Source organism: Ailuropoda melanoleuca, chromosome 17 (genome assembly GCF_002007445.2).
Source record: "Ailuropoda melanoleuca isolate Jingjing chromosome 17, ASM200744v2, whole genome shotgun sequence".
Lineage (NCBI taxonomy): Eukaryota > Metazoa > Chordata > Mammalia > Carnivora > Ursidae > Ailuropoda > Ailuropoda melanoleuca.
Window position 1 is genome coordinate 14,813,725 of NC_048234.1, and position 17,543 is coordinate 14,831,267.

Here is a 17,543-nt window from a genome sequence, read left to right on the forward strand (position 1 = left end):
TAGCAGAGGAGCCTGATGTGGGGCTCAATCCCATAACACCAGGATCACGCCCTGAGCCGAAGGCAGACGCTTAACCACTGTGCCACCCAGGCACCCCCATTTATTTTATTTATTTATTTATTTTTATTTTTTATTTTTTTTTTAAAGATTTTATTTATTTATTTGACAGAGATAGAGACAGCCAGCGAGAGAGGGAACACAAGCAGGGGGAGTGGGAGAGGAAGAAGCAGGCTCACAGCAGAGGAGCCTGATGTGGGGCTCGATCCCATAACGCCGGGATCACGCCCTGAGCCGAAGGCAGACGCTTAACCGCTGTGCCACCCAGGCGCCCCCCATTTATTTATTTTAGATATAGAGAGATCGTAAGAGTGATGGAGGGGAGGGGCAGAGGGAGAGGATGAGAGAGAATCTCAAGCAGACTCCCCGCTGAGTGGGGAGCCCGACAAGGGGCTCCATCTCAGGACCCTGAGATCATGACCTGAGCCGAAATCAAGAGTTGGATGCTTAACTGACTGAGCCACCCAGTTGCCCCTGGAATGGCTTTCCATTTCTTTGTGTCCTCTTCAATTTCTTTAATCAGCATTTTATAGTTTTCAGAGCACAGGTCTTTCACTTCTTTGGTTAGGTGTATTCCTAGGTATTGTGTGTGTGTGTGTGTGTGTGTGTGTGTGTGTGTGTGTGTGCGCGCGCGCAATTGTAAATAGGTTTAATTCTTTAATTTCTCTTTCTGCTGCTTCATTATTGGTTTATAGAAACGCAACAGATTCCTGTATATTGATTTTGTATCCTGCGACTGTACTGAATATGTATATCAGTTCTAGCAGTTTTTTTGTGGAGTCTTTTGGGTTTTCTATATAGAATATCATGTCATCTGCCAATGATGAAAGTGAAAGTTTTACTTCTTCTGTGTTGATTTGTATGTCTTTTATTTCTTTTCGTTGTCTGATTGCTGTGACTAGGACTTCCAGCACTATGTTGAATAACAGTGGTGAGAGTGGACATCCTTATCTTGTTCCTTATCATAGAGGAAAAGCTCTCAGTTATTCCCCCATTGAGAATATTAGCTGTGGGTTTTTCATAAATGGCCTTTATTATGTTGAGGTATGTTTTCTCTAAACCTACTTTGCTGAGGGTTTTTATCATGAATGGATGTTGTACTTTGTCAAATGTTTTTTCTGCATCTGATGAAAGGACTGTGGTTCTTATCCTTTCTTTTATTAATTTGGTGTATCACCGTGATTGATGTGCAAATATTGAACCACCCTTGGAACCCAGGAATAAATCCCACTTGATTGTGGTGAATGATTTTTTTTTAATGTATTGTTGGATTTGGTTTGCTAGTATTTTATTGAGAATTTTTGCATCTGTGTTCATCAGGATATTGGCCTGAAGTCCTCCCCCCACCTTTTTTTGTAGTGTCTTTGCATAGTTTTGGTATCAGGGTAATGCTGGCTTCATAGAATGAATTTGGAAGTTTTCCTTCCTTTTCTATTGTTTGGAATAGTTTGAGAAGAATACGTATTAACTTTTCTTTAAATGTTTGGTAGAATTCACCTTTGTAGCCATCTGGTCTTTTGTTTGTTGGGAGTTTTTGATTACTGATTCAATTCTTTGCTAGTTATTGGTCTGTGCAAGTTTTCTATTTCTTCCTGTTTCAGTGCTGGTAGTTTATATGTTTCTAGGAATTTATCCATTTCTTCCAGGTTGTCCAATTTGTTGGCACATAGTTTTTCATAATAGTCTCTTAAGATTGTTTGTATTTTTGTGGTGTTGGTTGTTATTTCTCCTCTCTCATTTGTGATTTTATTTATTTGGGTCCTTTCTCTTTTCTTTTTGATAGGTCTGGCTAGAGGTTTATCAATTTTATTAATTTTTTCAAAGAACAAGCTCTTGGTTTCATTGATCTGTTGTATTGTTTTTTGGGGGGGTACTATATATTTTTTAATTTTTTAAAAAAGATTTTATTTATTTCTTTGACAGAGACAGCCAGCGAGAGAGGGAACACAGGCAGGGGGAGTGGGAGAGGAAGAAGCAGGCTCCTATCAGAGGAGCCTGATGTGGGACTCGATCCCAGAACATTGGGAAGGTTTTGGCCATCATTTCTTCAAATATATATCTTCTGTACATCTCTGTTTTCTTCCACTTCTAGAGCTCCATTACATATATTTTGGTGCACTTGATGTTGTTTCACACTTCTCTGTGTCACTGTTAATTTTTTAAAAAAGATTTATTTATTTAAGAGAGAGAGAGGGAGAACACAAGCAGTGGGAGGGGGCAGATGGAGAGAGAGAAACAGGCTCCCCACTGAGCAGGGAGCGCAAGGTGGGCCTCAATTCCAGGACCCTGGGATGATGACCTGAGCCAAAGGCTGATGCTCAACCAGCTGAGCCACCCCAGTGCCCTGGCACCGTTCATTTAAAAGAAAAAATCATTTTCTCTCTGCTTGTTTTATTGGAAGATTTCCATTGAGCTGTCTTTGAGTTTACTTATTCTTTCTTTCACCATCACAAATCTTTTCTTGAGACTTGCTGGTAAAATTTTCATTTCAGTTATTGTAATTTTTCATCTCAGAATTTCCACTGTGTTTTTAAAAATAATTTCTTTCTCTTAATGATATTTTCTACCTGAGCACTGTGATCATTTATTCCTTTAGTTATTTAGATGTGGTTTCCTTTATTTCTTTGAAATATATATATTTAAAATAGTTTTCTTGTACATCGTTGTCTGCCAATTCCATTGTCTGAGATTAGTCAGAGATAGTTTCTATTGACTGCTTTATTTCCTAAGTATGATTCACACTGTTTCTTTACATATCTTGTGATTTTTTTGTGTAAAAGTTGGCATTTTAGACAACATCTTGCAGGTACTCTGGATTCTTATTTTTTCCCCTGAGGGTTATTGTCGTTGCTGATTGTTTTTTGTTTAGTAAACTAGTCTGGACTAATTCCGTGGTGTTCGTCTTCCTGACAATGTGCAGCTGCTGCTGTCTGTGCTCACTTCTTTTTTTTCTTTTCTTTCTTTTCTTTTCTTTTCTTTTCTTTTCTTTTCTTTTCTTTTCTTTTCTTTTCTTTTCTTTCTTTTCTTTTCTTTTCTTTTCTTTTCTTTTCTTTTCTTCTTTCTTTTCTTTTTTCTTTTCTTTTCTTTTTTTCTTTCTTTTCTTTTTTCTTTTCTTTTCTTTTCTTTTTTCTTTCTTTCTTTTTTTTCTTTTCTTTTTTCTTTTCTTCTTTTTTCTTTTCTTTTCTTTTTTCTTTCTTTCTTTTCTTTTCTCTTCTTTTCTTTTCTCTTTTCTTTTCTTTTCTTTTCTTTTTTTCTTTCTTTTCTTTTTTCTTTTCTTTTCTTTTTTCTTTCTTTCTTTTCTCTTTTCTTTTCTTTTCTCTTTTCTTTTCTTTTCTTTTCTTTTTTTCTTTCTTTTCTTTTTTCTTTTCTTTTCTTTTCTTTTTTCTTTCTTTCTTTTTTCTTTTCTTTTCTTTTTTCTTTTCTTCTTTTCTTTTCTTTTTTTTTTTTTTTTTCTTTTCTTTTCTTTTCTTTTCTCTTTTCTTTTCTTTTCTCTTTTCTTTTCTTTTCTTTTCTCTTTTCTTTTCTTTTCTTTTCTTTCTTTGCTTTCTTCCCTGGCTTTCTAGAAGTTGCTTCTGCTTCCGCATATCTTAGTTGTCAGCCAAAGATTGGTCTGTTCAAACACCTTGAGCCAATAAGGTTCCCACTCATTGCTGATACAGCTATGCATAGTTCGGGGAATGTGTTCAAGGTTCAGGCAATTTTCAAGTCTCCTTTAGCTTTTTTTTCTCTTTTAACCTCTCACGTCTCCACATGTGTGGACCCTCTCACAGTCATCCAAGAATGTACGGATGATTTGAGTCCCCTTTTCTCCCCTACAGACGTTGCAGCCTTCCAGTAAGCCTGGGGCATGTGGAGAGCTCATTAAGGTTCTCCATTTGTATCCTTGTTAAATTTCTGGCTAGTCTTCTGGTCCCTTGCTCTCCCTAGCCAGGAGTGAAACCCCAGGGTAGTTGGTTTACTGGTGTTCCCACCCCCTTTTTTATGCTACCTAGATGCTAGATGCTACTCTTCCAGATAACATTGTTGGGTGTAGGGGCTTTTGTTTGTTTGTTTGTTTGTTTTTGCACTCTGCTCCAAAGAAAGTAAGTCTCCCCTCGCAGTGAATCTTTTGGTTTTCAGGGCTTGCCCCACCCTTATAAGACTGAAACTGACCCAGCTGGGTTGGGGAGTGGGAGCAGTCCCAGTAATAATGCCACATACTGCATCATTCAGTAGTTTTTCATGACTAAATTCTAAGTTTGTTGTCTTTTTGTCAATTTTCAGGATCCTGAAATCATTGTTTTTTGATAATTTTTATCCAGTTTTATTGTTTTGTTTCATTTTTGGAGAAGAAGATTTACTGAGCTCCTAACTTCCCCATGTTGGAATCCCCATCTTCCTAAGAACCTTAATTCTTAGCACTATGAAAGATGTTGTTTTGGAGAAACAATGTTTAAATGCAAATTAGCATCCCAGCAGTCAGTTCTGGAAAGATGCTCAAGCAGGCTCTATGTTGGCTCCAGATAGCTGTCTTGATGAACTGAACATTTTTGTAGCAAGTTTCCTTTTACAAGGACCTGCTGGAATAAGCCAACCCTTTCTCTTATCAACATAGCAAATAAATCCTTTCCCTTCTCAACAATGTTGAGATATTAGTATCACTTGTCCAGCATTTTCCTAATCACAAAGTCATTCCACAATCCTTCCCTCGTTTCCCTCTTTACACATAGCACCATAGCACTAGAAGGGCCATTAATAGCACTGTTCCTCTGTTTTAGATTGCAGAAGATATTGCTAAGAGCTCAGGCTTTGGAACAGCCTGGAATTCAGAGACAGCAACTAAGAGCTTTGTGATCTCAGGTGAGCTACTTTGCCTTCCTAAGATCCAGCATCATGATGACAATTTGCACCTCAACCATGGTCATGTAGGTGATAGAAAATTATGCATGTAACACTCAGCATTTTGTTCAATAAGCAGTAGGTATCATTACAGATGAGGAATCAATCCAAGAGGGATGAGATGATTTATGTGAGGTCATATAACTAGTTAGAGGCAGAGATAGGACTCTAATGCTTTTCACACAGTTATTTTGGGTTGGGCAGGAAATCCATTTCACAGAAGAGGTAAAGTGAAGCATGAAGAAGTTACTTGTTCTTTTTACCCTGTAATTCTGGAATGTACCATAACCTCTTGAGACTGGAACTCTGCTTTTTTGCATCCATGTGCACATTTGCAAATGGTGCCCAAGGAAGAAGTAATGATATGGAAGTGATCTTACAAATAAAACCAAGACAGCATTTTGATCTAGTCACAGATTGGGTGAATTCCCCAGAAAGCAGACTCTGAGGTAGAGACTAGTTTTCAGAGCAAGTATTATACTATACTCTCAAGATCAACATTTGGGGAGAAGGAAAGGAAGCAGGACTGGGCAGAGACATTGAGTAGGGATGCTTAACAATGACTACACCCAGCCACATGCATTAGGGTCTGTGGAACTCAGATGGCCTTTCAGAGTTGCCCTGACTTGGGATCAGAGAATTGAGTTTTAGACTCACACGTTGATCAATTATTGGATGCTGGCCACTCTGTGAAGGTGATACATCTTGTATGAACTGACTTTCTGCAGCCAAGGCAATCTCCAAAATGGTCTGGGACTGAGGGTTGCCTGCCAATTGTACCTCCAGCATCTGGGATAATGATTCTTCATTCCTGAAGAGGGATCTAGGTGGCACATTCTAGCACGCACCACAGACCCGAAGTCGAGAAAAGCAGAGGAAGGTTATGTGTGGATAGAGACCGTGTGCACAGGATGATCGTGCCGTGGCTGTTAAGGTGGCCAGTGGGGCATCAGAGATGGAGTATCCACACTGACCTGATTCAGAAGATTCGTGTGTATCCTGACCTTTCATTATATGAGTTGTTCATGAGCTGTGGCTAGGAAAGTAGGTGAATTGGAAGTACCAAACACCATGCAAGATTGGCCAGCAATGAGGAGAGATTGTTTAAATATGAACACAGCATAGTCCAATCTAGAGTTTCTTTATTCCAGCCATGCAGACAGCTGAAATTTCCCAGGAGGTGTCTTCTATGGAGAAATTGAACCAGAGAGGTCTGACTTCTAGGCATGAGGTAGGAGTAACACGCTGGAATGTTGGGTAAGAGTTTGAATATTGAAGTCCTTAGCCCCTTTATTTTCACAGAATTCCTGTTGGTGGTGAATTCTCATCTCATTCCTATCCCTTAAAGGCAGGGGATTGTAGAAACACCTGCCCCAGAGAAAAGATCTCCAAATACTGACATTTGGGAGAGCCATAACTAAGAAGATGGCGCATTATGTGATCACTTGACAAACAGCAATTTTCAAAGTATGGTCCATGGACCTCCTAGGGGGCCCCAAGATTCTTTAGAGAATCCAAAGGTTAAATTATTTTTATAATTTATTATTATTTTTTTAAAAGATTTTTTAATTTATTTATGTGACAGAGAGACAGCCAGCGAGAAGGAACACAGCAGGGGAGTGGGAGAGGAAGAAGCAGGCTCCCAGCGGAAGAGCCCGATGTGGGGCTCGATCCCAGAACGCCGGGATCACGCCCTGAGCCGAAGGCAGACGCTTAACGACTGTGCTACCCAGGCGCCCCGTATAATTTATTATTTTTATAGCATGTTTCAGATGCTGTTTGCCTTTTTAAATGTGTTAACCTTCACACAGATGGTACAAAGCAGTAAGTAAAACTATTGATCCATTTAGCAGGAATCAAGGTAGTGGCACCAGACTGTACTAGTGGTCATTTACTGCCATACAATCAAAGGGTTTTTTTCTAAAGAAGCCAGTGTTGCTTAAGTTTTCTCTTGATGAAGTAAAATTTGTTAATTCTATTTTAAACTTGACCCTCGAGTACATGACTTTTCAACACTCTGTGTGACAAAGTGGGACGTAGCAGAAGGCATTTTGGAGCACTTATTTGTGTTGGTGACTGAAGTAACTGATTTGTTTTTCACGGGGAAGCCATTTCTCCTTGAGAGAGTTACTGGCAGATAAAATGTAAATACACAGACCTGGGTATTTGGCAGACATTTTCTCAAAAATGAGTAAGATAAGCCTGTCATTTCTGACACCGTTTTTCACTAATGATAAAATTTGAGCTTTCAAGTGAAATTTAGAATTATGGAGATTAAAAAAAGAATTGTGGAAATTTGTAAATGTGTGAGGGTTTGGCACTTTCTCAATATTTAGATATGTTTCTTATTAGATCAGTGGTTATATTAATGATATTTTTTGATATTATATAATGAAATGTGTTAACATTTGAAAGACCTGCCTATCTCAGTAAACCAGTATTTTCCAAATAACCAATGCATGATGTAACAAAAACACGTATGAGGAAAAGATCTATTCAATGTGTAAAAATAGGCTAATGGATTTTAAAATTATTATTGAAGTATAATTGACATACAATGTTGTATTAGTTTCAGGTGTAAAACATACTAACTGGACAATTTATACATTACTCAGTCCTCACCGTGATAGATGTAGTCACCACTGGTCACCTTACGAGGTTATTACAGTATTATTGACTGTGCTCTCTCTGGTGTGCTTTTCATCTCTGTGATTTTTCATCTCTGTATTTTATAACTGGAAGTTAATCTCTCTTAATCCCCTTCATCTGTTTGCCCCGCCTCTGCCTTCCCCTCTGGCAACCACCAGTTTCTTCTCTGTGTTTAGAAGTCTGTATGTTTGTTCATTTGTTTTGGTTTTTAGATTTCACATATTAGTGAAATCATAAGGTATTTGTCTTCTTCTGTCTGATTTATTTCACTTAGCATAATACCCTCTAGGTCCATCCATGTTATTGCAAATGGCAACATCTCGTTCTTTTTAATGGCTGAGTAATATTCCATTGTCTATATACCACATTTTCTTTATCCAGTCACCTACCAGTGGACACTTGGGCTGCTGCTTTTTCTTGGCTATTGTAAAGCATGTTGCGATAAACATAGGGGTGCGTATATTTTTCAAATTAGTCTTTTCATTTTCTTTGGGTAAATACACAGTAGTGGAATTACTAGATTGTATGATATTTCTATTTTTAATTTTTTGAGGGACTTACATACTGTTTTCCACAGTGGCTGCACCAGTCTGCATTCCCATCAACAGTGCCCATGGGTTCCTTTTTCTGCACGTCCTCACCAACACATTGCTTTTTGTCTTTTGGATTTTAGCCATTCTGACCAGTGGGAGGTGATAGCTCATTATGGTTCTGATCTGCATGTCCCTGATGGTAAGTGATGGTGAGCATCTTTTCAGGTGTCTGTTGGCCTTCTGTATATCTTCTCTGGAAAAACGTCAGTTTAGGTCCTCCACCCATTTTAAGATTGGATTGTGTGCGGGCTTTGTTTGTTTTTTTGTTGTTGAGTTGTATGAATTCTTTATATATTTTGGATATTAACCCCTTTGGGATATATCATTTACAAATATCTTTCAGAAGTTTGCCTTTTTGATTTGTTGATGGTTTCCTTTTCTGCGCAAAAGTGTTTTATTTTTGTGTAGTCCTAATAGTGTATTTTGCTTTTGTTTCCCTTGCTTGAGGAGACATATCCATAAATATGTTGCTAAGGCTGATGTTTAAGAGATTTCTGTCTATTTTCTTTTACTGGTTTTTTGGTTTTGGGTCTCATGTCTATGTCTTGAATCCATTTTGAGTTTATTTTTGTGTGTGGTGTGAGAAAGTTGTCCAGTTTCATTCTTTTGCATGCAGCTGTCCAGTTTTCCCAACACCATTTATTGAAGAGACTTTTTTCCCATTTAGTATTCTTACCTCTTTTGTCTAGATTAATTGACCATGTAAGTGTGCGTTTATTTCTGGGTTTTCTATTCTATGCCATTGATTTATGTGTCCATTTTTGTGCCAGTACCATACTGTTTTGATTACTATTAGCCTAATGGATTTTAATGTAAACAATATGAGAATTTATTGATATGTATTCAGATTCCACATTGCATTCCTTTAAGAAACTACCAGTTGTTGAATTTCAGCATAGTATCAAAGTAGAATACCCATAATTATCTTTAAAAAGAACTCCCACATTCCAGCTACATATTGGTATGAGGCTAGATTTCGATCATATACTTCAACGAAAACAAATGTTATCACCACAAACTGAAGAAGTAGGTATGAGAATGTACTTGTTCAGACATTAAAGAGAGATTTACAAATGTAAAACAGTGTCACTCTTTCACCATTTTTTTGTTTTGAAAAATAGTTATTTTTCATAAAATCTAACTTAACATGTAATGTGCTTATTATTATTTAAAGTAAGTATTTTAAAATTTTCTCAGTCTTAATTTTTAATGTGTAGTGATAGACTTAACCCATGTAAACAGAAATTCTTTGGTGTCTTCAATAATTTTTAAGTGTCTAAAGGGGTCCTAAAACCAAACATTTTGGAGCCACTGCTCTGGAGACTACCATATACATATGTAACTTATCACTGTCTTACCTTTAAAATATAATATGTCACTTCATGGGCAATATAAGAACTTTATATAGGGTATTTCTAATTGTCACCTTCCCATACTCTGTGCCTTTGTTGTCATATACATTACTTCACTATAGACTAAAATCCCCGTGTTATGCTGCTATTTTCACTTACACAGTTTAGAAATCCATGGACTAGGTGTGCTGCTCAGAGCTGCCTTTAAGAAAACACTGTTCAGCTGTGAGAAGTGCAGTTATTTGAGAGCCTCTGGTTAAAGAACATCCAAGACCTGCCTCAGCTTTAGAACTGAGGTCATGGTTCCTTAGGCAGCCTGCAGCTAATGAATAAGCATGGTGGGCTGGCCAGGACTTGACCATTCCAGCATGGTGCATGCCTTCTCTGGTGGGTTTGCTTTGCTATGGAGCTCCCTAATAGACCGGCTAAAAGTTCAAAAGATCTTCCTGCCAAATCCTGCTCCCTGTCCCATTCCTTTCTCAGATGTTCAGTTTACATTGTGGTCTGAAGGCTTCCTCTGCCAAATTCTGACCCCTCTTCCTATCTTTCAAAGACATCACCTCAATAAACCTCTTGCACTCCTAACTCTATCTGGTCATTTGCTTTCTGGAAGATCCAGCTGACACAATGGTATGTCTTTCAAAAAGATATTACTATATCTGGTGTTTCAGTTCTCCCTGTAGAATTGAGTTTTTCCCTGGTATCCTTTCTTTTTTACCCTAAAGGACTTTTCACATTTTTGTACTAGAGACAAAATCTTTCAGCCTTTGTCTGATAGTATCTTTATTTTGCCTTCATCTTTGAACAGTATTTTCACTGGATATGGAATTGTAAGCTGACATTCTTTGTCTTTAATCTCCTTAAAGATGTGCTTCCATTGTCTTCTGGCTGTCATTGCTTCTGATGAGATGTCAGTCTTTCTCTTCTCACTGTTCTGTACATGCATTATGTCTTTTTTTTTTTTTTCTGGCTGCTTTCACAATTTTGTTATCTTTTGGTTTTAGCAGTTTGACTAGAATGTGACTAAATGTGGACTTCTCTGCATTTATCTGCTTGTGTCTCATAGATCATGTTGGATTTGTGGGTGGCTGTATTTCACTAATTTTGTTAAATCTTGGCCATCATATCTTTGAATATTTCATCTGTCCCATTCTTTTTCTTGTACTCCAATAACACATAGGTTAGACTGATATTGTGTCACATACTTCAGAGGGTCTATTCCATTTTTAAAAAACAGCTTTATTGAATAATAATTGATGTATAATAAATGACACATTTTAATTTTTTATTTAAGTTCAATTTAATTAACATATACTGTATTATTAGTTTCAGGGGTAGAATTTAGTCATTCATCAGTTGCATATTACACCCAGTGCTCATTACTTCAAGTGTCCTCCTTAATGCCCATCACTCAGTTGCCCTATCCCCCCACCCACTACCCCTCCAGCAACCGTCAGTTTGTTTCCTAGAGTTAAGAATCTCTTATAGTTTGCCTCCCTCTCAGTTTTTGCCTCATTTTATTTTTCCTTCCCTTCCCGTATGTTCATCTGTTTTGTTTCTTAAATTCCACATATGAGTGAAATCATATGGTATTTGTCTTTTTCTGACTGACTTATTTCACTTAGCACAAATGACACATATTTGAAACATAAATTTAAAATTTGATAAAGTATACATTAAAATTTGATATAAAATTTAAAATTTAGTAAGTTTTGACATATATATGCATACATAAAACCATCACTCCATCATCTCCAAATGTTTCCTCATGCCCCTTCAATTTTAGCCATGCCACTAGGTGTGTGGTGGTACTCCTTGTGGTTTTCGTTTGTATTTCCCTAATGACTAATGATGTTGAGCTTCTAATTCACATGCTTATTTGCTATCTGTACATCTTCTTTGGTAGAATTTCTGTTCAAACTTTTGCCCATTTTAAGAAATGAGTCTTGTGAGCCCTTGTTAATTGAGTTTTGAGTGTTCTTTCTACATGTGAATTTGAGTTCTTTTTCAGATAATGGTTTGCAAATACATTTTTTTTCAGCCAGTGGTTTCTTTTCCATTCTTCTTAACAAGGTCTTTTAAGATCAGAAGTTTTTTTAATTTTGATGAAGACCAATTTATTATTTGGTTTTCTTATGGATCATGCTTTTGATGTTGTATCTAAGAAATCTTTGCCTAAGCTAAGGTCATACGGATTTTCTCTTGTGTTTTATAAGGTTTTGTTGTTGTTGTTCCTTAAATTTTTTGTTTTAAGATAATTGTAGATTCACACATAGCTTAAGAAATAATACAGAGGGATCACATATACTCTTCACCCATTTTCCCTAGTGGGAACATCTTACATAATTGCACTACAATGTCACATCCAAGAAATTGACATCAGTACAACCCATCAGCCTTGTTTAGATTTCACGTTTTCCAGGCCCTCATTTGTGTGTGTGTTTGTGCGTGTGTGTGTAGTTTTATGTGATTTTATCACATGTCTAGATTCATGTGACTAGCACCACAGTCAGGATACAAAAGAGTTTCATCATAAGGATCACTATCCTTTTATAGCCACAGCTACCTTTCTTCCTCCCTCTGATAACCCTGATAACCTGATAACCTTTAATATGATCTCCATTTCTATAATTTTAGCATTTCCAGAATGTTATGTAAGTGAAATTATTTTTTAAAAATATTTTTTAAAATATAAATAAATAAATAAAATAAATAAATAAATAAAATATTTAATTATTTCAGAGAGAGAGTGCATGGGCAGGGGAAGGGGGGGGGAGCAGAGTCCTCACTGAGTGTGGAGTCCATCACAGGGCTCAATCTCGGAACCCTGAGATCATGACCTGAGCCAAAATCAAGAGTTGGATGTTCAACTGACTGAGCCACCCTGGTGCCCCTAAGTGAAATTATTTGTATGTTACCATTTGAGGTTGGGTTTTTTCACTTAGCATAATTCCCTCGGATCCATCCAAGCTGCTGTGCTCCTATTGAGGGCTGAGTAACATTCACTCATTCCTAGTTTTGGGCCATTAGGAATAAAGCTGCTGTGAATATTTATGCACATGTTTTTGGGTGAGTATAAGTTTTTGTTTCTCTGTGATAAACAGAGACTTTCTGAAAAAAAATTTTGAAAAAAAATTTCTGGACCATATAGCAGGGACATACTTAGTTTTATAAGAAACTGCCATATTCTTTTCTGGAGTAATTGTATCATTTTACATTCCCAGTAGAAATGTATGAGCAATCCAGTTTTTTCACATCCTCACCAGCATTTGGTGTTAACACAACTTTTATTTTGCTTGTTTTGATAAGTGTACAGTGACACTTCATTGTGGTTTTGCTTTGTATTTCCCAGATGGCTAACGACACTGACCATCTTTTCATGTGCTTATTTGTCATCTGTGTCTCTTCTTTAGTGAAATTTTTTTTACATTTTTTTGACCTTTTTAGAAGTTGGGTTGTTTGACTTTTTTGCTTTTGAATTTTGAGATATTCTAGATACAAGTCTTTTGTTGATTTTGTAGTTTGAAATTATTTTCTCCCAGCTGGTAGCTTGCCCTTCTATTCTCTTTGACAGAGTGAAAGTTTAAAATTTTGATTGTGTTCAATTTACCAATGTTCCTTTTTATGAATCATGCTTTTTGTGTCAAGGCTAAGAATTCTAGGCCTAATCCTGCTTGTCTTAGGTCTCAAAGTTTCTTCCTTTTTTTTTTTTTTTTTTTTTTTTTTTTTTTTTTTTTGCTCTCAGATGTAGAATTTAGTGACTCATCGCCTACATATAACACGCAGTGCTCATCACCAGTGCCCTTCTCAGTACCCATCGCTCACCTAGCCCATCCCCCACCCACCTTCCTCCATCAACCCCTAGTTTGTTCTTCACAGTCAAGAGTTTCTTATGGTTTGCCTCCCCACCAACCTCTCTCTCTCTCTCCCCCACTTTTGGTAAAAGTTTTATGCATTACATTTAAGTCTGTGATCCATTTTGAGTTAGTTTTTATATAGGGTGTGAGGGTTAGTCTGATATTCATTCCCTCCCTCCCCAGGAATATCCAATTGTTCCAGCACTGTTTGCCAAAAAAGCAAATATTTTGTCATATTTATCTGTCAGAATTTTATGTTTTTGGTATTATAAATGTTATTGCAATAAAATTTTAATTCCTGATCATTCTTTATAAAAATGTTCATTATAAAAACACATTTTAAAAAATCTTCTTTTTTGCAAGTTGCTAAACTTACTTATTAGTTTCCTTGAAACTAATCATTGGATTGTATACATAGATGGTCATGCCATTTGTGAGCAAAGACATTTTTACTTTTTCCTTTCTATTTTGGATGCCTTTTATTTATTGTTTTGCACTTATTCCACTGTCCTCCAATTCACTGTTGAATAGAAGTGGTGAGAATGGACATCATGGGCATCCTTGTCTTGTTTCTGCTTTTAGGAGAGAAAGCTTTCATTCAGTATGATATCAACTACAGGTTTCACAGGTTGAGAAAGTTTCCTTCTGTTCATAGTTTGCTGACAGCTTTTACCGATTATGAATGGATTGAATTTTGTTAATTACCTTTCCTGTGTCTGTTTAAATTACCTTTTTTCTTCTCTTTCAGCTTATTAATATGGGGTTTTACATTGACTTTCAAATGTTAAGTGAACTGCATTTCTGGGATAAACCCACTTGTTTTTGACGTATTATTATTCATTAAAAAAAATCTTAACACTATTTTTTCTTCTTTACTTTTTGTGTTTCAATCTGAGTACTTTCTGTTGACTTATCTTGAGTTTATCTATTCTTTCCTCTGCTGTATCATGCTGGTAAGTCCATTGAAAGGTTTTTTTCTTCTCTGACGTATCTTTTATTTCTAGCATTTTTTTTTTTGGGTCTTATTGGAAAAAAAAAAGTTTTCAACTGTATGCCAAAATTCCCCACTGTTCATGTTGTCCTTTCTTTCCACTAGATTCCTTAAAATAGTCATCATAGTTATTTTAGTTTCTGTTTGTTTGTTCCACTATCAGGGAAAATTCTGGGTCAAGAGGCTTTCCTGTGTTGAAGCTGACAGCTGTAGAGGCCACTGCCTTCTATTTCTTGTAAGATTCTGAGTGTCTTAGAGTCCCTTCGGTCTTCCCACTGTCCCCCACACTTCAGCAAATGCTGCCTGCCCCCTTGACCAATTCTCTTGGCTCCCTGACTTGTCCCCATTCTGGGGACCACCACTGCCCCATACCCAGTGTAATGGCCAGAGTTCCTGTGGAGTCCTTCTGTTTGCCTTTCTTGTCCCCATTTGTTCCCAGCAGTTTGTGACTGTCCGTGCCTCAGAGGGAGTGTCTTTCAGCTCTGTTGCTCTGCCTGCAGTCTTTCTTGAGAGCACTCAGTGAAAGCCTGTTGAAAACAACTGTGTGGTGGCTGTAGGCTTCCTATATATCTGGGGCTCCTGAAGATTCTAAATTGTCAAACCAGCCCGTTTGGCCTTCAGAAAGTCTTCCTACCCATAGCTGCGGCACCCTCCTCCTCTTCATGAGGCCCTTGCAATGGTAAAATAATGGGGCTGCCTTTTCTTTCAAGAGGACTCCATCACTTTCTGTATTTTAACTTAATAGGTTTCTTGGTGACCTCAGCTTTCCGATGGGCTAAACCATCATTTTGTCGTGGTTGTTGTTGTTTCAAATTTTTGTTTAAATTTTAGTTAGTTAACATATAGCATAATATTGGTTTCAGGAGTAGAATTTAGTGATTCGTCACTCACATACAACACGCGGTGCTCATCATACGTGCCCTCCTTAATACCCACCAGCCATTTAGCCACCCCCCACCTCCCTCCATCAACCCTCAGTTTGCTCTCTATAGTTAAGAGTCCCTTATGGTTTGCTTCCCTCTCTCTTTTTCTTTCCTCCCCATCATTTTCTTTTTAAACCTATGATTTTGTAGGGTATCTGGCTTTTGTTGTTGTTATTGATCTTAAGGGTAAGAGTGATAGTTCCCCATGACTATGTCCTAAGCAGGAATGGAAACTCTTGGTGTCTCCTGAGTCCCAGTCCCAGTTGATGCTGAGGTCCAGGGACATTGCCACCCCCATCATGCTGCCATCCTTCCTTTTTGCTTAAGCTGAGGAGGGTCTGGTTGAGCTCACTGCAGCCCCACGAGCCCTGACTAATAGCAGCAGGAAAGGCACTGTGGGATGCTGTGCGGGAGTGGCACTGCCCTCCTACCAGAAGTGCCTCTGCTCTTTTTGCAAAGCGGGGAATTTAAATTCTGCTCACAAATCTCTCAGGAGATTTTTCTGGAATAATGGATGTGAGTGAGCTCTATAACATGTACAGTCCACATAGATATATTGCTGCTAATGATAAAGGGCTTTTTCCTACCATTTCAACATCTGTGGAGCCCCAGTCTTCTCTCCATTGGTATTTCCACATTTTGGTTCAGGGCCATCACTTGAAGTTTAGTGTCTGATAGATACCATGGATGAGCACTTCAGGCATCTGTGCTACTCTTACTACAGATGTGGCCTATGGATCCCTGCTACCAACTCCTAGCAGCTGTGTGGTGTTAGAGAAAGAGTGTAACATCCGAAAGTCCCAGTTTCTTTATTTGTAAGCTGGAGATAAAAATAGCATATAATCCCAGAGTAATTGTAAGAATTAAATACTATGTGATGTGTGTTTGTGACACCGGAAGTGACCTACCCAAGGCCACGTGGTTCGTTTGCATCAGGACTAGGCTGGAACCCACATCTGGGATGCCTATGGCATTGCTTGGAATCATTGAGTTCTGTAGTCTCGAATAGCTTCCCTGGGCTCCCTGCCCCACCTTTGCCACATATTCCACAAGACCATGCTTCTAAGGTCTCTCCCCTGCAGCCAAACCTTTGCTTGTTCTTCAACGCCAGGAGCTCGCTCTGCTTTAATTATATTAGCATTCAAGGCTCCTGACAGTCCTGCACAAAACTTACCTGTCAAGCACACCTAATTATTATGTGTAGCCCATGCAAGCTCTGGCTGTGCCTTGAACAGTGGGCAAGCTAAGGGCAGGCAAAGACAGAGAGGGCTGTTGAAGGTTGTGTGGGAGAGAGCATTTCTAGGAGGAAAACAATGGGAGCAGAGGCCAGGGGACAGGTAAGCAAGGTTGTGCGTGTGGGAAGCAGGGAGCAGGCTTGCTGGGTGCATGGAAAATGTGTATTGCGGAAGGCCAGGCTGAAGCATCACCCACAGCTGGCCTGTTTGGACCACAAGCTCAGGTTAGGATACACGGCTCTTATTCAGTACGTCTCACTGCAAGGATGGTGGGCTTCCCTGGTGGTCTGCGTCTGGCCAGGCCTGAGGTGAGTGAGGCAGAGGGTGGGAGGTTGGTGACACAGTTTTGCCCAGAGCTGTCATGGCGGATGGTAGTACAGGGGGAACAGAGGGCCAGAGAGCACCTGGGTGATCCCACGGTGCTGGCTGAAGTCTGAGGCCAGGACAGCAGTTGCTTTTTCCTGGTGCCTGTTCAACTCTTGAGTGACACCGTCCTCTCCCGCCCTGTCCTTTCCAGTCTGGCCAATGCGCGGTCACAGTGACACATGTAACCACACAAAGATATAACTGTGACTATCCTCCTGGAGTGTTCCTGGTCCCCCTGCCCCTGCTCGGCCGACCCTGCATACCCCCAGTCCTCCTGAGCACCCCTGTAGTGACACAGCTGTGACCATCGTCCTGGAGAGTTCCCGGTCCCCCTGCCCCCTGCACCACCAGCCCTGCACATGTGCACTCCTCCTGAGCACCCCTGTAGTGACGCAGCTGTGACCATCGTCCTGGAGAGTTCCCTGTCCCCCTGNGAGTTCCCTGTCCCCCTGCCCCTGCTCGGCCAGTCCTGCACACCCCCAGTCCTCCTGAGCACCCCTGTAGTGACACAGCTGTGACCATCCTCCTGGAGAGTTCCCTGGTCCCCCTGCCCCTGCTCAGCCAGTCCTGTACACGTGCAGTCCTCCTGAGCACCCCTGTAGTGGCATTTTCACACCACGCTGTCATTCGTTGTCTCTCCTT

General features: G+C 39.1%; 1 long non-coding RNA gene across 1 annotated transcript; it reads left to right on the top strand.

Moving 5' to 3' along the window:
* The first annotated feature begins 4,395 nt into the window (after positions 1-4,395).
* Positions 4,396-6,569, top strand: LOC117796978. The gene is made up of 3 exons (XR_004621778.1): positions 4,396-4,896; positions 6,087-6,166; positions 6,521-6,569. It is a non-coding gene; the product is annotated as an uncharacterized LOC117796978 (long non-coding RNA).
* The last annotated feature ends 10,974 nt before the right edge of the window (positions 6,570-17,543 follow it).